Source organism: Arvicanthis niloticus, chromosome 14 (assembly GCF_011762505.2).
Source record: "Arvicanthis niloticus isolate mArvNil1 chromosome 14, mArvNil1.pat.X, whole genome shotgun sequence".
NCBI lineage: Eukaryota > Metazoa > Chordata > Mammalia > Rodentia > Muridae > Arvicanthis > Arvicanthis niloticus.
This window is the reverse complement of record NC_047671.1, coordinates 75,242,816-75,266,988: the sequence shown is the minus strand read 5'-3', so window position 1 is coordinate 75,266,988 and position 24,173 is coordinate 75,242,816. Positions and strand designations below refer to the sequence as shown.

Genomic DNA, 24,173 nt, shown 5'->3' with positions numbered 1-24,173 from the left:
CTAACAAACAGTCCTTGAACTAAATTGAGTGGAATCTGTGCTGTGGTTTGACTTTTGAGATTGTTGATGGATAGTGTTCTTTCCCTCAATTCCACAGGCCTTGTAAAGGCTCAAGTGGACAGTGTTTTCCCAAAGTTTCTCATCTGCCTTAACTGTTCCTATTTTCTTGTTTCTTTTTGTTTTTGAGACAGGTAACTTGTTATGCAGATAAGGTACTCTCAAGCTCACTACATAGCCCAGGCTAGCCTGAAACTTGCCTCACTCTCCCGAGTGCTGGAATCAGACGTAAGTCACTGAAAGTGGTTTTCTTTGTTTAACTTTGTGTGAACTTAGGTTACATGAGGTGAGCCTGGACCTCAGGTTACTGCTTAATTTCCCTTTCTACACTTATGCTCAGTTCTCAGGTGTTTACAAAATGAATTTTCTTTTAAAATATGATTAGATTAAACTGTTAACCTTCTGTACCTTCTATGCTGTAGTTACTTTTCTGTGCTTTGCATCCAGCATGAAGCTGCTTCTGCTGGAAGTTATGGTCAATGATGTCTCTGGCAGCAGTTTCAGTTCAAGAAAACCAGCTGCAACTTTGAATACCAGAGGCCATCAACTGTGAAAATTGGATCGCATTCGTCACAATCCAGCTACAGCATCCCTCCAGAACTTTTATCCCTGCAGCAACCATTAAGGACCAGGGCCAGCTGGAAGTAGCTGCTCTGGGGGAAGTTTCCCAGTGGTCTACGGGAGGTGGGAGGCTCTGCAGGAGTCTGGGGGTCCGGGAGCCACGACTGCAGAGTAGGACCAGTGTCTTGGAGCTCCATCGGAGAGGTGCAGAAATCTGCTCCGGCTTGGAGCTCAAGGGTGGGTTTGGTTTTTTCTGCTCCCTACAACCCCGGCTCATGCAAAAGGCCAAGAGGCTTTTGACTGACTATTGCCCAGGCAATGGAACGTTGTCACTAGATGACAAAGAAGTCACAGTGACTTGAGAGCACTCTGAATAAAGTAGGATCCAGAGAGAAAATAATTGTGCTTCTTGACCACGCTCTTCAGCAGCACTAGGGGGCAATCCTTCTTCCCAGAAGACCCCCAGCACACTGCCACCTCCCTATCCCAGAGTGGCGACACACATCATCTGCGCGCTAGAGTTCTCAAACCCAAGCGTGAAGGCTGCATGTAGGGCTCCGCAGCACGTGGGCGTGTATTTGGCATCGTGTGCTCCCCGACACTCTAGGGGTTGAAGGCGAGGGAGCCCAAAAGGCCACCAGGGCGCTCGGGCCGGGAGGGGAAAGAGAGGAGGGGGGCGAGCAGGAGGGGCAGCACCTGAGGAATCCGCCTCCGGCCGCGGTGGCGCCTCGCTCCGCCCCCGGGAACTGAGCGCGCAGCCCGCGCCCTGCCGCAGAGACGCCAGCCACCGGCGGCGCTAGCCCCTCGGAGCAGAGAGCAGCACGGAGCCGCCCGGGGCTGTGGAGACCACCCGGGTCCTCTGCCCTTGCTCCCGCCGGGGCCAGGTGAGCGGCTACGGGGGCTCCCGGGGATCGGGAGGCGAGGGGACTCAGTGGCGGGCAGGGCCTGTCCGCAGGGCCGCGGACTTTCTTCTGGAGGAATTGAGAGGAGGCGCGGGAGTGGAGTGACTCGTGCGGCCGGGCAGGCGCCTGTGCCAGCGGGAAACAAACCCCATCCCGGTCCCGTCCCTGGCTCCTTCATTTCGCCGCCTGTGGCCACAGGCCTGTCACTCCGGCTCCGTCGCTGCCTTTGTGGCGGGAGGGAGGTGGCTGATGCGGTGCGGGGTGAAGGAGGCTGCGGCGAGGGGGCGCGTCCTGGCCGCTCCCCGAGCACGAGGGGACGGCTAGCGGTCCCCGAGCGCTGGATGGATGGCAAGAAGTGAGATGGGGAGGTGTCCGCGCAGAGGATGGGTAGAACCGGGCTTGGGAAAGTTGAGAGTAGCCAGATGTGGTCCGGCATTCGCTGGGGTCCACGCCAAATGTCACTTCGTCACACGCGCGTCTTCCGGTCATCATTTCAATTTCTCTGAGAGCGGTTCCTATCTGCTCTTATTCTGATTGGGACACAAAGGGTTGCGTTGACAGCTGACCGTAAAAATAGGTGGTGAGGTGAGGAGTATCCTAGCCAGGCGGGGTGAATGTGGGCGGTTGGTTAAAGTCCGTGATTCCTGAAGTCCTTCTGAGCTTCATTAAAAGGAGATTATCTGTTCACTGCATGGAGATTCCCATTGAAACCAAGCCTAAAAACATGCAGGACAGGGAGGGTTCTTGCTCCAGAAAGCTAAGAACTGAGTTGTGTTCCCCTTTCTTCTAAACTCCATCCCGGATCCGTGTGCCTGACTAGATAAAAACAAATTTTGATTTCTACTTGTGAAACCGTGAGATTCTCTACTCTACCTTTCTTGAGAAACCGTTTTTAGATCCCATTTTAAAACAGCCCTTTAGATATAAGCAGTTCAAAGGGGTTTAACCGAATTTTCCTCTTAAAACCCACTTGCTCTTCTGTCGAGTTCTAGTCTGAAAATCTGCCTTAAGTTTAGTTATTATTTTGATTCTTTTTTTTCTTTCTGAAAACTGGTGAAATTGCAATATGAAAGACTCATTTAAAAGTGAAAACTTTACTTCAAGCAACATCAAAGAGTGTGCGGTGCAAATTGAACTCTCTTTTCTATCTGTAATTTCTCCTCCTGGAGGCAGCCACAGTTGTCAATTTATATGATAAATTTCTGTTCAAATGGAAATAGAAGAGAAAGGGAGTAGAATGTAAGCAAAGATTGCTCATATCTAGTATATTAATGATAGCAATTACCAATCTGATGTCCTCTTGTGATGACATAAACTTTTATTTGGCCTGTGGTGGGTACTTATTACCTTGACAATCAGTTAGAAAGCTAAGATCTTAGAACAAATGTTTAAGTGCAAAGCAGAACACCCTTTCTTCAAGCTAGTTCTTGTAACCTTTATTTCCCTCTATCTTTACCCTCTAGGAAGCAGAGCAAATGGTAGTTGCTTTGTCCACCAGAATGTTTCTCTGAAAACATCAAGTAGACATTTGTAATCTCCCATTGATATAACATATATAACAACATTTTAAAGGGGTGGTGACATAGCTCAGTAGTAGGGCACTTGGTCTGAGACCCTGGGTTGGAACTATATGCACACACACACACACACACACACACACACTAGACAAGAGGCACATGGAGGCCAAGTTTAAGATCTCTTTATTTCAGGCCTTGATTTGCCGTAAACTAACCACAGAAAGTACTTTTCTTGGCAATGTTCTTCAGCTCCTGTCCCCTTAGTTAAGTAAAGGAATTACTATGTGGCATTTCAAGGGTCCTTCTGACTCCTAAGTTTTATTGTTAACATAGTTGAGGAGTTTTAAGACTAGATCAGAATAGCCATTGGACTATATAATTAGTCAGTGGCATGATAAGAATATTCTGGAGGTAGATTCATAAAGGAGAAGTTTTGATGTCTGAAGTACATTTCTGTTCTTAGGATTTGATATCTTTGGAGAACAGTGATTTGACTTTCTCACAAAATGTCTGTTTCTGCTGATGGTGAAGGCCAACTCTGGGGCTAAATGGGCCTCTGCATGTTACCTTGGCAAGAGAATCCTTTTCACAATTCATGATGCTATTTTAAGGAAAATCACTCTTCCCAAATTGTTACTTTTCTCTTGTGATAAAGTGGAGGTGAAGTTCATTTGCCTCAAAGAGTCTTGACAATTTAATTAGTAACTCTCAAGAGTATTGAGGCTAGAAATATTCTTTATAGCTATGATATTTTGGTTACAATGTAAGTATATATTCATATTCTTAATAGGGAAGGAAACTTCAGATCATACCCAGCCTCTGAACTGAATGGGGAGTGATTACAAAGTTGGGAAAGTAAAAACATTTAATTTGGGTTACTATGAAGAGCCTCAGTTAAGGAATTTAAAAATACACTGCAGGTAGTGATTGCCAAGTTCCTTGCTGTTAAGATGGAGGTCTGTTCTACAAATGAATGACAGCAAAAATCTTGAAAATACTTGGTGAGCATGCAAAAATCGTACATCAGAAGAATACATTTGTAAAGACACTTTAGAAATCTTGATTTACTGACCAACTCCCTCATAGATTAAGATTTGGGATTTTGCAGTAATGAAAAAAATGTGACCATCCTTATGATTGTAAACTTTGTTCCTCCTCCTTCCCCACCAGCTGTTCTTTCCTTTGCCTTTCCCCCACTTCTCAAGTTCTTAGGATTGTTTCAGAGAGGCAACATCGTGTGCTTATAAATGTTGGCTTCGAAGTTGGAAGTTCTGGGTTCAAACCCAGTTATAACGGATAATGAGAATATTGGTTAAGCAACTTATTTTCTAAGAATTTAACTTTCTAATTCTATAATGGTAGTTCTCTAAAAGGTTAAGATAAAAAGAGATAACACATGAAAACATATATGAATGTTCTCCCTTTCATTAGGAAAACTTCAGATTTCTGGAAATTTGAAACAATTTATTAGTATTTGGTAAGGGTAAAATTAAATCCATTTTTGAATTTGTGGTTTTTGGTCTTGTGCATGGGAGGACTATTGCAATGGGTTTCTAAATGGAGTTGTTACTTCCATGATTTTGTGCTAGACTATTAGATGGCTGTGTAAACAGTCAGTTACAATGTTCACGCAGGGTGCATGAAGTCATGCAGTAGCCTTTCCTAGATCAGTTGTAGTTTTGTTTGTTTTCATCCTGTACTTCCTAGCTATTATTGGTTCAAACTTGGGAAAGTCACTGTTAAAATTAATGTCTAGCATCATGCATAAGTCTTATTAAAGTGACAAGAATACTCTCTCTTTTCCTGAAAGGCCGCTTTACAGGTAGTAAAATTGGGGTCACAGATTTATGGTCCTTTTTTCCCTTTCAATTAAGAATACTTCTAAAAAATCAGAGAGAAACATTTTATGACCTTCACTTACATTGTCTAAGGCTACAAATGGATCGTGAAGTTATGTTCCCTAACTCTTACACTCTTACACAGTCAAGGTAGCTTAGTCTACACAAAAGCATGCCCTTGTAAGTTCTGGAGTGCCAGCAGCCCTGATATTTTTGGCAAACACACTCCCAGTGTGGATAAAGCTGCTGTTTGTGCAGGACGGCTCTGCTGTGTACTCTTTCCCCTAATTCCTGACTGGCCACTCCTCCAAGTCTAGATGTGAAGTCACATAGTCACAACTCTGTATTTACCTCTGCCACACACTGGTTGGTGTATGGTTTCTGTCCTGTCTATACACAGTAAAGCAGATAGAGAACTGTCTTTTTCTTATACTTAATGACTCTCTTCAGTAGTCCCTACAGTAGACTACAGTGATTGGCAATCAACCCTTGAGAAATGTTTGCTTCAGGAATCATGACTTGGATTGCCTTCTCTGTTCCTGGGCATGGTTTATGATACCAGCCTAGGAGCAGACTTCAGTCATAGACGGTGATGCTGAGTCCGCTTGTATTTATTTACAAGGTTAGGGCACTTTCTTGATTTGACTCTTCCAACTTTCTGTGTGCTCAGAAGGGGTTTCTTTGGTATTGTTCTGGAAAATGGGATAAGCAATTACAACTTTAGTTACCAACTTTTTGCAAAAGGACTGTTGTAAAGATAAAATGGAAAAATGTGGAACTGTTTTTAGGGGTAAAAAGGCCCACACATTTGTACTATGTTGTCAGAATTTCACACTGCTACAACACTTTTAGGAGTGTCAGAACACCCCCTGTAGGCTTTGAGAAAGCTTCAGCTCAATATGATAGAGCTTGGAGAGCACCTGCAGAGTCTAAGCCCTAATCTATTGAGTTAGAAACTCTAGGAAGCAAGGTTACCAGTCTACATATTAACAATCTATATAATTCTGGGTGACTATTCTAGGGGGAAAGAAACTTCAGCACCCACTAAAAAAGTGTTCTGTGAGATAAGTGTTAGTTGTAAATGGATCTTAAACACCATCGAGTCATTCTGCATGTTAAACATAGGATGAAAATTAGCTATTATTATTATTTGACATTTACTCTCTTAAAATGTAATTCATGCAAGAATTACAAACTCAGACATCTGATGAGCCAAACACTAACATGTGGGGTGAAGCAGAACACCTGTAAAATAGTAACCCTTGTTACTGCTACATTGATGAACCGGCTAAGATGTCTGAAGATGGCAGAACTTTGAAGGCTCCTCCAACTGTTGCCTAGCCACTGGGCACTGTGGTGAGGCCGTTCAACAGACTAGATAAAGCACAAAGTTCACATTTTTATATGAATTTAAATGTTGGCAATGGATTTTAGTGACAAAAAATAGACCCAACAAACAAATCTGGAAGCTAGATCATTTCCTTCCTCTGAATCAAGCAATGTGGCTAAAAATATTTGTTACTAATTCGTGAGGACAGAAGAAATGGTACTGTTCATCACATGATAATGAAAAAGAGTAACAGGCATTTTTCAGTGTTCAGAGCATAAAACTTCAATAGATGAAAGTTGTGTTGCCTAGGTAAAGAATTGGCTATTATCTTCTACTAAGAGTGGAGGTAAAAATTCAGGGTTTTTGGTATCATATATCATGACTCAATCAACTGTCTACTGTAAGACTGTAACCCCAGGCCACAGGTAGTCAATTAAACATCAGTTAATTAACACCTTCAAGTCGACTCGAGAGTGTGGACTGCCATGCTGGGAAGTATAAATAAGAACTGTTCTCTATAGGAGTAAGTTCACTTGAAGGGCACTAAATTCCTTAGAAATTTCCCTCCTAGGAATTTGTTGGAAAAAATAATTAGGTGTAATGTGGTGGCTCACACTGTAATCTGAGTGCTCAGGAGCCCGAGGCAGGAGGATCTGGAACTGGTGGCCAGCTTGAACTACTTAGCAAGGCTCTGTTTCAAAGAAAAAGAAAAAATTTTCAACAAATACAACAGAAGCATATAACAAAATTAAGAGTAAAAGTTTATGGCTAGAGAGATGGTCCAGTGGGTAAAGACACTTGCCACCAAGCCTGATGACCTGAGGAAGGAGTGAACCAACTCTGGCAAGTTGTCCCCTGACCTCTACACATATATCATGCATGCACACACAGAGTGAATGAATGAATGAATGAATGAATGAATAAAGTTTTAAAAAGTATACAGTTTAGAAAGAATGTAAATACCAGGTTAAAAAGAAAAAATCAGCAAGCAATAAATAGTTGTGAAAATTGTACTGAATCCATTAAATGAAAATATCTATCATAGAATCATTTTTGCTCATTTAGGTAGATAGCTTAGGTACAAGAAATTAAGGAACCCATCCTCCTGAAAAAATACACAGCCTTTTCCCGTGGGTTTCTGTTAGAAAGCCACAGCCCAGCCTCCCCTCTATTGTTGAATAAGATTCTCTAGCAGGAACTAAGAATCTGTGAATTTATAAACTCTACCTCCATCTGTGCACCCCTCAAGCTGCATCTTTGTTACATGATGGAGTTTTAACTCCTGAGCTCTGTCTAAGGCCCCGTTCTAACTGTGGGATGCTACTGTAAAATTAAGCCAAATGTTAAACAACAGAGCATGATTGAGATGTGAGCCTTATGGATGTTAGACTGTGGCGTGCTAGAGAGGAACGCAGAGCCTGAAGCTGCAGGACCTCCCTGACACAGGGTGACAGCAGGAGATCCAAGAGGAGTCTCCATGCAGAAGCCAGAGGCCTTGAAGCGGACCATTGCAATGAACATTGCAGCTGTTTGGGCAAAAGGGTGCACTGTGTGACACACTGACACACCACAGCTTCCACAGTCAGAATTTTTTGTTCATTTATTAGGTTTTTTTTTTTTTTTTTTTTTTTTTTTTTTGGAGCACAGGGAGGTTGCGTTGTTGGAGGGCAGATATGGAGGGGTTGGAGATGAGAGGGGGATTGGATGTGTGATGTGCAACTCACAAAGAATCAAGAGAAAGTTTACAAAAGGAAAGAAGAAAGAGACGAAAAAGAAGTGAGCCTGAGGTTGCATCCTTCAGAAGCAACACTGAGTGTAGACCTGAGTCAGTGAGGGACTGAGCCCTTGGGAGTTTACAGATGAGGAGTCTTACATCAATTCCTTGTCTTCTCTGTTGTGCTGCAGCTGTGAATTCTTTGGAAGAAAATCAAACATTCCCAAGGTCACTGTGTTTCAGGTTCAACACTTGTCACATTTGCTTGTGAAATTTAGTCCTGACTTACTAACTGTGGTAACATTTCTGTGGTGCGGCCTATGAATGTACCTTGTCAGACTTACCTAATGCTTTTCTAGTCACAAAAGTTAGGTCTCCCTCAACATATCACCCTAGAGATTCAGTTTTATAGCATAGATGATGGGAAGTTGCCGTGGCCGCAGGTTCCGGTGTGAAGAGAGGATATGACGGGAGTATCCCTTCTTTTAATTACTGTGTCATTAAATCAGATGAAAGTGGCTGTTTCATACAGCTTCATGGTATTCAGTGGATGGAAAACGATCACTATCAATTGTATCCAAGTCAGGAAGTATCTCCTGACAGTTTTGTTTCATCTCCTCCAAGTCTTTTCCTTTTCTTTTTAATTTAAAATTTTGACTTGATTTATTTATGTAAGTGTGTGTGGATGGAGGTGTGCATGTGTGCCACGGCATGTGATACTTTGACAGGGTCCTTTGTACCATGACCTGAGTTTCAGGGATTGAGTTCAGGTCATCAGGCTTTCCCTGGCAAGCCCTGAGCCACGTCAACCATCCTGTCTGCACTCCCACCCCACCCCACTTTCCATGTCAACAGTCCTGACTGCACACCCCCCCACACCTTTTAAGGAAGAGCTTAAATCTGTTATATTGCTTTATTTTTCCATTTTTTTTTCTTTTTGCCATCTTTAAATCTGGACTTAAATATCAGTAAATCTTGGAATCAACACCACAGTGGGTTAGTAGCTACTCTTTTTATATCTCTGTGAATCTTTATATACATGTACATATTTACCAAAACAAGTACTTTTATAGCAATAGGATCATATCATAGTTTTTAAAGCTAGCAGTCGTTTCTTTTTTAAAAAAATATTTTACTGTTATGTATGTCTCTCTGTGTGTATATGGGTGCGTGTGAGCTGTGGTGAGCATGTGGAAATCAGGAAGCAGCTGTGTGGAGTTGTCTCTCTCCATCTTCTTCTTCCTTGATGTGGGTTCCAGGCATAGAACTCTGAGGTCAGGCTTGCATCAGAAGGCAGCAGGAGCTGCTAACCACCAGGTTAGCTCACTAACATAAAGTCAGGTTTGTACTCTCTCTCTTTCTTTCTTCGTCTCTGTCTCTCTGTCTCTCTTTCTCACTCTCTCTTGCTTGCTCTCTCTCACTCTTTCTCACTCTTCCTCTTCCCATTCCTTCCCATACCATCCTCCCTCCCCTCCCCCTCCCTTCCTTCCTTCAAGAGAGGCATTGGGCCCTGGAGCTGGTGTCACAGGCAGTTGTGAGCTGCCTCGTGTGAATGTTGGGAACTGAATCCAGGTGTTCAGCCAGAGCAGTATATGCTCTTAACCTCTGAGCCATCTCTCTAGCCCTTAAAATGTGTGTAATACTCTAAAATATATTGCAAATAATATGGCTAACTGTTTACAGAATCACAATTCAAAATAGTCAGTAAATATGAAAATGCCTAGCTCTGTTTGGAAGTTCAGTGACAAATCATAATAAGCTATACCACTGGATGATATTAATATAGAATGTTAATATACATTAAAATGTCAAAAATCAGATTTTTTCCTCACTGAAAATCTTATGTAGATATTTTGTTCTAAAATTTATATTAAAATTTACATTAAAGCCGTAAAACCCAATCCCCGAACCTCTCCCAAGGTTTTCTGTTTCTTAAGAGAACTTGAGAGAAAATGACTTTTATTCCTTTTTGACTTGAGCCAAAAACTAAAAGGTGAGAACAAAGCTTAGAAAATGGACGTTTTTTAGGTTGCCTTGTTATCTGCTGATTTTTGCAGTTCGAGCCTCATGCATCTTGGGAAAATATTCTACTGCTGAGTTACGCTCTCCGGGAATTATAGCCTCTACTGCTGAGTTACCCTCTCCGGGGATTATAGCCTTTACATGTTTATTGGTTCTTTGAGAATTTCATACAATGTATTTTGATCTTATTTACCCCTTAGACGTTGCAGCCAGAGGTGAGACAACAATACCATGTTTTGTTTTGTGATTTTTCCAAGGTCACCTGGCTTGCTCTGCTTGGCTTTCAGAGTCTTCTCAGGCAGGGCTGAAATTACAGCTAATGTCAAACAATGTAGAACAACCACACTACAATATTTTTTCCATTTTTGAAAAAAATACTGAATACTCAACATTGGGAGAAATTATATTTTAGTATGTTTAGATTTTAAATAGAATTTTTTTAATTGAAAGTTGTTTATTTGTTTATGTGTATGGATGTTTTTGCCCCAGTGTATGTATGTATATCATGTATCTGCCTAGTTCCTGAGAAGGTAGAAGAAGGCATAAGATCTCCTGGTACTTGAGTTCTGGTGGTTGTGAGCCACCATGTGGGTGCTGGGACTCTAACACAGGTCTGCAAGAATAACAAGTGCTTTAAATCACTGAGTCAGCTGTCCAACTCCTTAAATAGAATCTTAAGTAGAATAATAACATGACAACAATGTAAAAGTCAGAAAAAACATTATTTATAGTCTTGACAGTCTTAAAAAAATGTGTCATTACTATTTTGTGTGAAAGAGTCATCAAAATGTATAATTGTAACACGAGTACAGTAGATGAATCTCTACCGTTTCCATGGTCTCTGCTGATGTGGGTGGTTTTAGCTTCTCCAGCTTTCCTTCTGATGATCAGTTTTTCACCCATGCCATTTTAAAGATCTGAATATCTTTTTAAAAATCAGTCTCCACCAGCAGCTTCACAGCCTTTCCCAAAGGAAAACGCCTTAAACCTTAGAGCACTTGTCTACTATCAGCTGTGTGTAGCAAAAGAAAAAGCAAGTGTATTTAATAACAATAAATTTGCTCTATCACTATCATACCCAAAGGGCTGTAATCAGTCAACACCAGACACAAAAGATCGCTCTGTGTGAGATGTTCTCTGTTCATGATCTGGTTTTGTTTTTCTTGAGAGATAGTCTTCTGTATGGCACAGGCTACTCTCTTAACTCACAAACCTCCTGACTGAGCCTCTAGAGTGTGAGTTAAAGAAAGGAGTGGACCCTGCGCCCAGTTGCCAGGGTCTCTAAGGCACTCTGCTATCAGCTTTTTGGAATTTGTCCTTGTCCAGCAATATTTTATTATTCCAGTATTTTGCAGCATACTCAAGATTTAAATAGTCACCCAGTTCTCACTAGATGCAGAAAAAGAAAAATGCTTTTATTTATTTATTTAGACATGATTTTACTATGTAGCCTTGGTTGGCCTGAAACTTGCTGTATAAACCAGCCTACCAAGTACTGGAATTATAGGCTTGTGCTACAGTGTCTACTTAGATGTTTGTTTTAATGAAAGTTTAATCAAATCAAATTAAATCAATAAATAATAAATAAATAAAAATCAAATAAAAAAAAAGAGATGCCCAAATCTCCTTGGCCAGAAATTTATCACAAGCCCCTTGACAAGGAAAATGGTTGCATGTAGAACCTTTGAGATTTCCCTAAATCTGGAGGAAAGGTCTGCTCTGAGATAAACATACATGAGTTTGGGGGTTGTTAATAGTCAGAAAGGTGAGAAAGTGGCTGGTTAGGCAGTCAGCAGTCTTTAACATGAAGCTGAATTCCCGTAGTTCCTTTCAAGGCTTTTCATAGCCTGACACCACAATAATCTAGTAGGAAACCTCAATCCTGAAGAAGCCAATCAGTTGTCTCCTCTGCCTGTGTATCTTACCTGAACATTCTGGCTTGTATATTGATTCATGTCTCTCTTTCATAAAACGATTTTAAACAGATGTGGCTGTTTGGTGTGTATGTACAGATGTGTATGTATAAGCCAGAGGATAACTCCAGGTGCCATCCTTAGAAACACTGTCCACCTCCTTTGAGATGGTGTTTCTCATAGGGATCTGGGGCTCAGCAATTAGGCTATCCCCTCCCAGGGATCAAATGCTAAATGTGATGTATTTTTAACAATGTTATTAGTGAAACATTTTATTGGAATTGTTTGAGACTGGGAGATATTAAGTGGACCATCTAGATAATCCACCAAAGTGGTTAAATCTGAAGTGTGGGGTTCAGTGATATTATTTCAGATATACTAAAGGGTTGATACTGCCATAGATACCCCTGAGCCAGGACTATCTATGACCTTATCTAAATGATGCCTTGGGGTAGGATTGGTTTAGGAATATCATAATGCATAGTATTGTTGCATATCTATTATTCAGAGCATAGGATGAGGGCAGGGGGAGGGAGAGCAGAATAGAATATTTGTATATGCACAAAACGCTGTCCTTGAAAATTAGCCACAAAAGATATTGTGACCCTGTACTCTTCTCTGCTTAATCTTCTCATAGAATTTAATAATTTGCAACAGCTTATTAAAGCTGTTTGATGCTTTAATGAAGGCCAATGGATCTTGTCTCACACATTGTACATACATTGTTTCTAACCTGTGAAATTTTTATTTTTAAAGTTACAAAAAAGAAAGAAAGAAAGAAAAGAAAAAGGGAAGCTCAAGAAGATACACTGTTTCACAAGCCCACTAGGTAGTAAGTGTTAAGTCTGCATGCAGAGACAGAAGCTGCTGGATTTCGGAGCCATCTTTCTTTCCTTAAGTCATCCTCTTGACATTTTGGTGTATAAGACCCAATAGACATTAATTGTGTCTTAAAATATTTTTTAGTGTTCAGGAAGATCAGTTGGGGGTAGGTGTGTGCTGAAGTGGCATATTCACTCTTCCATACCTCAAGGGAAACAGGCTGCGCATGGCTGTGTTGTGGTCCTGAAGGATCAGTCAGTAGGGATCATACCTTGGGTTCACTCACCAAGCTTGAACCAAGGCTCCAAAACTGCAGAGGGTTTGTTCCTTTTCTTTATTTCTGTATTTGCAGCTCTTGAAACAAACACATAGAATAACTATTTATTAATAAGCAAATAAACACCATCTGTTGAGACGAGCTAGCTTTAGTCCATGACTATATAGCCTCCTGACCTGAACCAAACTTCATTCAGATCAAAGCTATTGTCCACAGAACCCTGTAGGGACGGCAGGGAGGACTGACGGGGCAGTACCACCTTTATACCTTCACTGGAATACCAGGCTAAGGCTCATGGCCTTTGAAAGTTAGGTTGGTAACATCTTTTGAATAAAGATTAGCAACAAGGAAAATAACTCCAAATCAATTCTGGGGCTGAAGTTGAAGATTAATTTTATTTCTCTCTTATGAAGTTTACAAAATTATGTCTGTAATTCTTTTGCATATTTAATTCATTCTCAAACATATAAATTTAGTAATTTACTTATATGCTTTACGTAATATAGGCTTGGTGCATGCCTTTAATCCCAGCACTCAGGTGGCAGAGGCAGGTGGCTCTGAGCAGCCTTATCTACAGAGTGAGTTCCAGGACAGCAAGGGCTACACAGAGAAACCCTGTCTCAAAAACAAAAACAACAAAAGAAGGAAGTCATGTATTTCTAGTTATAATTCCACATAGTGGGCTAGAACTGTGAAAGAGATAGTAGAGATAAGTGTTCTGTAAAATGTAATCATTTTTATACTGAATAAGTACTATAATTCATATTACTGACTAGGTTTTAAATTGGCAAAGCTTCCCCAAACCAAAGCATTGTGGGATTGTTTCAGATATTCTTTCCTGGAAATTATCCCAAGTCTGTATGTGGCAGGAAGCCAAAGTTCATGTATTATAGACAGTATAATTCCATTTTAGATTAAAGGTTGTGTTTGGTATGTAGTGATATTTTCTAAAGGCAACAAAAATTATAATATCAAACTGTCTCTCAGTTTTCATTTGGATAAGAAGTAATCATTTTCTCAGGCAGATTTGTCACTTCCTAAAAAAAAAAACCAAAAAACCAAAAAAACCATTTTTTCCTCATAGTTTTCAGAGTGAGCAAGAGGTTGGTATCCGGTGGTGATGATAGATGTCTGCACTTTCCAGCAAGTGAATGCTAGAAAGAAGTTAGTAAGACCTCCTTAGGTACCTGTGGCTGGGGTGAGAACTGTAAGAGAGAGACAGACACATGCAGAACAGTTCCTTCCCTGGGGAAAATGACAGCCAGTTACGGATGGTCCTGGGGCTTGTGGTTCTGTAGATTCAGATTTAATTTCATATGAAGCATATTTCTCAAGCCATCACTAAAATGCAATAAAAATTACACAACAGTAAGGATATTTGTTCTGTTTTCCTACACCAAAATGATAAGAGAATCTAATTAAAGCTAAAACCTAATGGAGTTTAAATATACATTCTTCTCTAATTTAAAAAAAACATTTATAAAAAACATTTATTTAAGCTTTAAACTTGTTTCTGAGGCATTGGAATCTGAAGCGAACAGGGTGATGCTGAAGATGCGGAGACAGTGTTCCGTCAAGCTCTGTCAGGTTGCTGATGCTTCTCGGGCACTAAAACTGAAATGTATCCTTTGGAGAGTGGTAGGAGTTGTGTATGTATAGGGACATGGGTATATATGCATGGTGTGTGTGAGTGAGTGAGTGTGTGTGTGTGTGTGTGTGTGTGTGTGTGTGTATGTGTGAATGTGTACAGGCAATTATGCAGGAGTGGAGGTCAGAATACAACTTTCAGGAGTGGGCTCTTTCTTTCTACCACATGGGGGTCTGGGATTCAAATTCAGATTTCAAGGGTCCACCTCACTGGCTCATCGGCTTTATTATCTTATCTTATCTATCTATCTATCTATCTATCTATCTATCTATCTATCTATATTATGTCTGTCTGTCTGTCTATCTATCTATCTATCTATCTATATTATGTCTGTCTATCTATCTATCTATCTATCTATCTATCTATCTATCTATCTATCTATCTCGGACTCACCAGTCCTTTAGACTGGCTGGTTAGTAAACTTAGAGATACACTTGCTTCTACCTCTCCAGTGCTAGGGTTAGGGCTACAAATCGCTGCATCTGGCTGTTCTGCGAATGCTGGAGTCTCAACTCAGTTCCCTTTCACACTGAATTATTTCCTCAGCCCTGAAGATGGAGGAGAAATGGAATATCAATATTAGTTCTTGTCCTTCTTTTGTATTATACAGCCGAAGCCAATTTTTAATAAATGTACTCCTGTTGAGATGACATTTTTGTAACAAGTTAAATGCACATGGAATTATCAATTAGAAAAAATTTTAACCATCAGGCTGTGTTTAAAGCACACTTACAACTATATAAGGTAACTTCATGTATTACTATATATGTAATATATGTATATATAAAACTATTCTACTGATACATGTAGATTATGAAGAAAATATATTCATAAGCAGAGTTCTTAAAGCATCTTAAAAATTATTTTTTAAAGGCAGAGGCAGGCAGATCTCTGAGTTTGAGGCCAATTCAGAGTGGGTTCTGGGATGCCCAGGGCTCCCCAGAGAAGCTCTGCCTCAGAAGAACCAATCATCAGCTTAGTAATATTAGCTTACAAAGTAGTGAGTTTCCATGGTTTTTTTTTCTTCACACATCCTAATTTTCTGTCCGTCAGCCCACCTCTCAGCCCTAATCCCTTAGCCCTTAGTACTGACCCTCTTCACTCATATTAGATGTTCCTCAAGTATTTTCTTATAATTAATTCAGGCATTGGGACTCTTGGTGCTTTTCATCAATGAAAACTGTGTGCTAACTTAGCTCTTGGTATATAGTTATCTAAAGATAAGATGAGATTGAGTAAACATTTACCACAGATATTATCTATTTGTAAGTTTTCTATTAGCCTAATGAAATTAAATTTTGTACCAGATTTGTAGATTACTGTAAGGCAGAAAGTTCAAGTTAGAGAACAAAGTGGAAAGAAAAAAAGGCTTAATTAATACGATGAGAACACAGTACTTACATGAGTGTTTTAAATCTTTATTTTATCTGTTTAATTATCTGTTATTTTAAAACACATTAAAGAAAAAGATTAGAAGTTAGGCTGTAAGATTTGGTTTATTATATCATATAGTCATTTATTGTTTTTATATAGTTTTATTTACTAAAACTTGGTTTTCATACAGGGAGTCTGAGTTGGGTTTTGTGAGTAGAAAGAAGCTTCTTGTGTCTTAGTTACTTAGATTTAATTCTGTCTTAATTTGTAAAGCATTGCCGTAGAAATCTCAAAGAAGTGACGTATGAAGCTGTTTAGAAATAGTTGTGTGGCCACAAATTTTATTTCCTCCAAGGACTGAAGACTTAGACCTCTGACAGCACGGGTGTGTAAGAGGTAGTTTGGGCAGCCAGTGGCCTTTGTGTGTTTCATTTAAATGTAAATTTATTGGAGGGACTCTAAAGATGGGCTCAAAAGTAAAGAGAATTTTAACATGAGTAGTCATTTTTTTCATGAATACCGAAATCCCTGTTTTATACTAAAGAAAGAAAGAAAAACAAAAACTAACAACATTGAACAGCCAATACTTAACTAGCCTATTTTTAAAGATTCTTAATTGGTTATCAATTTTCTCTTATTAACAGTGTTTCCAAGAAATAAATGAAACAAAAATTAATTGGTATGCCTTAAAATAACAATAGCTAAGCAATTATAGAATGATTCTGAATATTATTTTGTGGTGTTACTATAAAGAAAAACAGTACAGTTTTAAGCATAAATTTAGATGGTAGAAATACATCTTAAAAAAATTAAATCTGAGACACCAAAAACAACTGTTGCAGACAGCACATTGCTGTGACGTGTGACTCACACGTGTCTGAGCGCAATGGATCTAGGACCTATTTTATCCTAAATAAAACTTGGCCTCACCCTGTCATTATAAAATTATACAAAAACAGTTAGGAATCAAGATTTCAAGAGAGTTTTTACTTGTCACTTCCTGCCAGTGCCTCGAATGGTGGAGATTCCGAGCTCTAGGCATTGGGCTTTTATCCTATAGTCTCCACCCGCATTGTCAACTGCCATGGGCGTCCTCTCATGGAAGGGACCTTGGTGTCTTCAGAGCCCTTTCTACTTTCCTACAATAAAACAGGCTGTTTCTTAGGGCTGCTGTTGATAGCATATTTTTTTCTTCAGTCATTGTCCTACTAGCACATGATTATCTTGTGTTAAAACAAACAAATAGCCTTCAAACCTCTTTGATCTACCCTAACCTTTCTATATGTTAATTTCGGAAGAGTAACACTGCAGTGTGCCAATAAAATGTACTCCTGCATCGACATTTTCAAAGTAATTATAAAAATGGATTATAAAGTTTACTGAAGGGATTACTATTTGTTGACTGATAAAATTTACCTAAGCCCCCAAAATGTAAATATTTCCCTAGCCACCCCCTATGGAGTCAAGTGTTTCTTTCAAAGAAAAGAATTTATTTATTCTAAACCTCATTTTAGCATACAAGAGTGGGTTGAACATTTTTTATGAGTCTTTAATTCTTATTTACGTCAGACTTTGGTAACAAAGTTTCCATCACCTGTTTGCAGCTTTGAGGCACAATGCCTCATGTTTTATTTTAATCACTGCTGTTCAAAACTGAGTTTTCCAGTAACCAATAGGGGTTTGAAATATATGCATACAGTAGAATTTTAGGGCACAGGTTCTTTTAGATTAAAGTCATATACATCATTTTGTAAGCAAAATCAGTGAATGTTTTTCTTCTGTTTTTCCTGAGTTGCGGTGGCCTATGCTGAGGTATTTTCCTTGCAAACAGAAATGTAAGCACCACTCTTACATGCACCTCTCCCATCAAACACAGAACTTTTTCTTGCTACTTCTACAGTTTTTCCTTCTCTTCCTTCAGACTCCTGAGGCTTACAGGGAGTGAATTCTAAATTCAGTCTCCTCTCTGAATGACAGCAGTATGGAGCATCTACGTGGAGGACGCTTTCTTGTCCCACGCAGCACATGCACACTTTAAAAGCCCCATGCCATGCTTATGCCTTTACTTTTTCAAAACATAAATAAAAAACAAAGAACACAACAACCTACTGCACTACTTTACTATGTGGAACAAAGCCTGCTTGTCTGACGTGTACTTTGTGACACAATTTTTATGTTTCTTAATTTAACTTAAAAATCAGCATTAATATCTATTATAATGATTTTTATTGGTAGCTTGTTATTGGTAATTGTATTAAATATTTCTGGGTTACAAACTGTAACACCTTTGCAATGTGATACCCCAGTGATAACTTCTCTAAGCACATATCTGTGATGAATCTGTTCTCTGGATTTTGTTTTTTCCTTCCTGTTTTGTATGGAGGAGAAAAGACTAGCATAGACATATTTAATTACACCAGTGGAACTTCATGGCATGTGTAGGCAACAGACAGTGGCTTGCTAGTAGTGTTTCATTTTTAGTAACTGTGGCCTGGCTACTGTCTAAACTTGTAACTGAATTCTGTTTCAACCATTAGATATCATTGAGGTGGAGATGTAGATAAGAGGAAAGCCCCCCTTATACCTTACACAGGGATATTACCTGGGAAGCGAAAAGCTATCTGAATTTATTTCTGGAGTGTCAAGGCGAGTGGGGGATGGTAAGAATGAAACTTGAATCAGTGACCATCTGGCCTAGATTTGGCTGATTTCCTGTGCATGGCTCTTTGTCCCAGGCACACAATGGATTGTTCCTTTTAAAGATAAGAATTCTGTTGTGACTTTGTGCTGAATCAGCAGGTTTGGTTTGGGTTGGCAAGCAGGAATTCATATTGGAAGACTCTCTATTGTTCTGAGGTCCCCATCCTGTCTTCATCAATTGCAACAATGTTCCAAGAGTTTTGTATAGATTCATAGAGAGATGGTTTCAAGAGACACATTGAGCAAAATAATTTGAAATAAAGCTTTCTAGTTTGTTTTAAGAAATTGAAATTTTCCTCATGTCTAGTTTTTAAATTGCTATGTCTCTGACTGTGGTTTTTTTTTTTTTTTGTTTTTTTTTTTTTGTTTTTTTTGTTTTGTTTTGTTTTGTTTTTTTTAACAAGCCTTTCTAATCAAATCTTCTGTCTGGGCTTGAGCTTTCCATTTGGTGCTTTAAAGAGCTGGACGAACCCTAGATGAGGCTTTCAGGCAGCAGCTATATAGTTAGTTCTCTGTGGCCTTCATTGTTTTATGTCTGCAAATCAGATTTTAGGAACCTTGAGCTTTCCTCCTGTTAAGTCATCATAACTGTTTCTTAAAGAGGTGGTTATTCACTAGAAGTAGGGAGTTTTGTTTGCCTGGCATTCCAAGTGAGCGGGCCAGAAGTTTCTGTAGGCTATCTCCTATGTAGCAGAGATCAGAATCTAGCTAAGTGCCACTTTGCAGAAGACAAAAGCTTACCTCTCATTGTGTGGTCATGAAAAAAAAAGTGACTTCTCCCTCCTGAAGTGGCAGGATGGCTAGCAGATTCAGCCAACCATTTCTTTCACCTCTCATCTCCTGTTAGTTGCATTGCCTCATACCACTCCAGTGCAGTTAGCTCCCGCTCTTCCTGAAACTACTTATAACTTACAACACAAGCATTCAATTAGAGTTGACTGCCTGGAAATCTCGTCTCTAATTCTTTCGTGTGGGTAAAGGTACTTTTTAGGTACTACAAGATCCATGGACCTGCTCTTAAGAAGGAAGCTTACTAGTTGGTTCCTTGAGGATCTAACTGTGTAGCACATGGAACCCCTTGCAGCAGTTCAGTGTCCTTTGCTGCAGTTGATTTTAGGTCCAGATCTAGCAAAAGTGAATGAGAAGAAACAACACAAGTTGTTTTTGTCCACTTGAGGTATTGTCTGTTTGCATGTTGTCTCTCCTTCTTCTTTGGAGTATCTTTCATTGATTATTGCTCCCTCACATCCAAAGAAGGCCCCAGAATTGCTTTCTGGTTAAACATGTTAGTGGTTTGGAAGCACAGATGCTATGGATGTTGTGAATGTGAATTGGAATAAACTATTCTGGATTAAAGAATGAGTTAAACAGAGTAAGTCAGAGTTAGAAATCACAGCTGCATGACGGCATGGCAACAATTTCACTCCTGCTTTAATTTGGGGAACTAGTTGGAGGTGGAGGGGAAGGTCTCATCCTTTTCACCCATCCCCCTCCTGGCTACCCTTCACCCCCAACCTCTAGCTCTCCTTCAAGTCTCACTGAGGAATTATAGTCTCTCCAGAGGCTAGGCTGCTGATGCCTGGAAAGTTTACACTGCAGAGAGATGTTTTGTTTGGCATAGCTAATCAGGAGCCAGGCTGGGATTGCTCATAGCTGTCATTCAGGTTTTGTTTCAAAGTCCAAGGACCTGCTGGGAAAAACAAAAAGCTAATGAAAGCTGACTGTATTTAGGCCTCAAATCTGTGGAGTCTGAAATGATGCCCTGACAGTGTATTCTTATTCTTCTACATTCTTGCTGTTGCTAAGGTAACAGATTTTTCGAGGCTTTTCATCTTCATTGTCAAGTATTTGCTACACTTATTGTTGTTTCTCAGATTAGAGCAATTCAGATTATCTCCTTTTGAGAGGAAGTAAAAAGAGAAAATAACAGGAATAAAATGTCTGAATCAATTACCTCAAATGCTAGCAAGACTGGGACTTTGCATTGGTATGTTTTGTTTTTATGTCTTAAAACCCTTAGCTTCGAAACATGTGTTAAAATTTAGGACGAGATCCTCAAGTGTAGGAGGACGACTATGTGAAATCCCCACCCTGTGAAGTGATTCAGTGACATTCAGATAATCTGTAAAGAACCATCCGAAGAGAAAAAGGGTTGTAGTAAAGTCTTTAAAAATCATTCCTCTTGAACGAAAAACCAAATGATGTAAAAATGTGACGTGCTTGCATTCTTAACTGTAAGTGGGAAATTCAAGAAGTATGTGGTACTGAATGGAGTTTTCAAAACTACAAGTGCTTGGTCTTTTAATATTTGCTTTTACAGATGTGTTCCCTAGTGGATGGACTGCCATCTCCTTGAGAATGCTGTTATTTTTACAGTCCAAATGGGGTGTACCACATTACCCATGACATAAATGAAAGATTGATTTTTCTGCAGTCAAGGTGTCCTTTGGATTGGCTTTAGATTTGAAACCCCTAGGGATGTGCATCGTATGGCTGCTATTGTCAAGATGTTGACCCATTGACAGATAACACAGGTTTTTCCACAGATTTATCGAACATCTTCATCCAGTTCGCTTTTCCCTATGGTAATGAGAATATTGAAATGTTGCAGCTTTGGTTCTGATTGAATCATGCCACTAATTTGGTTCTAGCCAAAACCCCTAAATTCAGAGAGATAAGATCTGGCTTAAAATGAGAAAGGGAACATCTGGCAAGGAACATCTGGCAAGTGGAGCAGAAGCTATGAGTCTGGAAGAGAAGTGGCCGAGTGTGTCAGAAGGCCTCATCTTTGTTTCTGTATTCCAGCCTGGAATCTTCTCTCCTCTCTGCCTACTTGAACTGTATGGTCCTTAAGGTCTCACTCAGCTCCCCTTCATCATTAAGCTCTTTTTAACTAAACCTGGTGGCCAGGTAGTTAGAAAAGCTAGATTTTCATCCTGTCAAAATTATGTTCATATACAAGTTTGATTAAAAAATATTTTTGAGGAGAATGATTAGGATTGGGAGATTTGAAGGGGGACAGAACATAAATTGAATATATCACTGAAATGGAGAAATTTTACCAGGTAACATTTTCAAGGTAACAAGACAGCCATCTTGAAGCATGTGCAAAATTAGGTTTATTCAAATTACCTTTAAAGCAGTGTTTTTAAAGTTGTGCTCTGCATAGCTTCATGGGTTTTGTGGTGCAGCCTTGCTCTGTACTGGGGTAGAGAAGGGCCTGGCAGACATGTTGAGTGTCCCCTGTAGCTGCCTAGAGAACAGTTCTACTTTCAACTTCTTTCTGTGTTGGATTTGTGCCTGATATTTAAAAACACACACACACACACATCTTAGTTCTTAAAAAGTAAAGTCTTGACTATCACTACCATATAGAATAACAGATAAGAGTGTTATCTCTTGTTAGAATAAAATTGTTTTAGCCACAAGAAACTTAGAAAATTTAAACAAACTGATTGGTGAATCTCAATTTCCACATTTGATCACAAGGTTAATGGAAGCTTTACGCGCTGAGTAAAAATTGGATTGTGTGTTATTTAAATTACTAATAGTTCTCAGATTGGGTAGTTGATTTTTTTTATTTTATTTTATTTTTATTTTTTGCTATTGGGGCTGGATAATTTGGCACCCAGCTATTCTCTATTGGGGTTGGGGGTAAAGTCCACCTCCTCATTGAACCATGGCTCCAAAGAAAAAGAACAATGTCTTTACTGCTTTGGGATTCTTCAGATCCTAGCAGAGATGTGAGACTGAGAGGGACCTGTTTGTAGAAGCAGCAGCACTTGCTTGGCTGCCTCCATCTCTGAAGGTGATAAGGGAAGGTATTCGCAGGAATTTTCCCCAGCTTCTCCTTTGCCCTTCAGGAACAGCAGTAACCACAAAGGAGATGTAAGATAACCCACCCCCCTCTCTTTTTTTTTCTTTTCTTTTTGCCAGGAGGCCAGACTACCACTGTGTTTGGAAAAATAGGCATGGCTCCTTGACCCTAAGAGATAAAAACTCGAATGTAGAAATCATGACTCATATGAGTTGAGAAACTGTGGCACACCAGAAGGGGGAGTGACTTTTCCTAGTCTCTTACTGCAGCTGTGGGAGTACATTAGGAAACAGTCATATCAGCAGCCAAGACTTTAGAATTTGTTTTCATATTGTCCAGTTGGTTTTGACTTACTGAAAACTAGAACTGAAGGTCTGAGTTTCAAGGATTCCCAGATGCAAGGCTGAAATCCAGTAAGGAGAGACCTGATGGGAGCAGATGGGAACTTGCTAGCTCTTCCGCTCCTGGGTCTTTCAGAGTCTCTCTTTGTACTTGGTGGAGGGGGGAAAGAATTTTCCAACTACTGGCACAATACTTTGGATGCAGTAGACATTTGTGGAGAGCATATGGGATTGAACTGAATGCCATTAATAGGACTTTTATAAATGGCAGTGTTTACCATTACTGGTGACCTTTGTCACTGTTGCTTGAAGTCCCCTGTACTTAATATTTAGATGAGTTTAGGGATAAGCTTTATGATATTAACATATTATAGTTCAAGTGGTAGGTCGGTCAAATGGAGGCTTGAGAATATTTCTCTGATCAAGCAAAGCTGTTCTGTGTGGGCAAGTGTCAGAAATGCCTAGAGCCAGTATTGATTTCATCATTAAGGAAACCTTGGGGGCTGGAGAGATGGCTTAGTAGGTGAGAGTGCTTTTCTGGACAGATGAAAAGCAGAGTTCAAATCCCCAGCACCCAAATAAAAAGCCAAGCATAGTTTCACATGCCTGTAATCCCAGCAGTGGAGAGAGAGAGAGAGAGAGAGAGAGAGAGAGAGAGAGAGAGAGAGAGTTCCTGTGAGCTCCCTGGCTAGACAGCCTAGCCAAAAAGGCAAGCTGCTAGTTCATTGAGAGACCTGTGTCAAAGCAGTAGTGTGGAGAGTGATACAGAATGGCACCCAGTATATCTGGCTTCTGAATGTATGCACATGGGCACATACCTACATACCTTCATATCTATGCACTCATGTACTAGACACACACACACAGACACACACACACAATGCTTGTATGGCTCCAGAAAAAAAGGATGTTTTATCTACTCTTTCTTTCAGCTAGGTATGCTTCAGGATACTTTTCATTAGGTGAGTCTTTATAAAGTCTAACTGTATATGTGGTGATGCCCTAGTATGCTCTGAAGCAAAGATGTCATGAGCAGACAAATGTTAGATTGGGAAGGGCTCCCAGAGATTATCTAATATTTGTGTATATTTTACTGATGTAGGCTGGAAATATGTAAAAGGTCTGGATTGCAGCATAGGAAATACCTATTCATAATGGGAGGAAGAATGTTGCTATTCTGTAAAGTTTTCATAATACTTAGGAATGTCTTTTTTTTCTCCTAAGGCTATTTTGTAATTAGTTCTGAAAACTGTTACTGTAGAATCATCTAAGATGCCTAAGGACTTCAGATAATTTAAGGGGCACCATGAACCTTAAAGCTTATCCTGCAGCACAGATAG

The 24,173-nt window shown here is 39.8% G+C and overlaps 1 protein-coding gene across 4 annotated transcripts in view; it reads left to right on the top strand.

Moving 5' to 3' along the window:
- The first annotated feature begins 1,258 nt into the window (after positions 1 to 1,258).
- Greb1l (GREB1 like retinoic acid receptor coactivator) overlaps positions 1,259 to 24,173 on the top strand; it is a 252,689-nt gene continuing 229,774 nt past the window's right edge. For 2 of the 4 annotated variants that reach the window (XM_076913003.1, XM_076913004.1), the window contains exon 1: positions 1,260 to 1,502. The gene's annotated coding sequence lies outside the window, so the exon portion shown is untranslated. Of the gene's footprint in view, positions 1,503 to 24,173 lie in introns of all 4 variants that reach the window. The other 2 variants (XM_076912998.1, XM_034518449.2) reach the window with 2 other exon arrangements.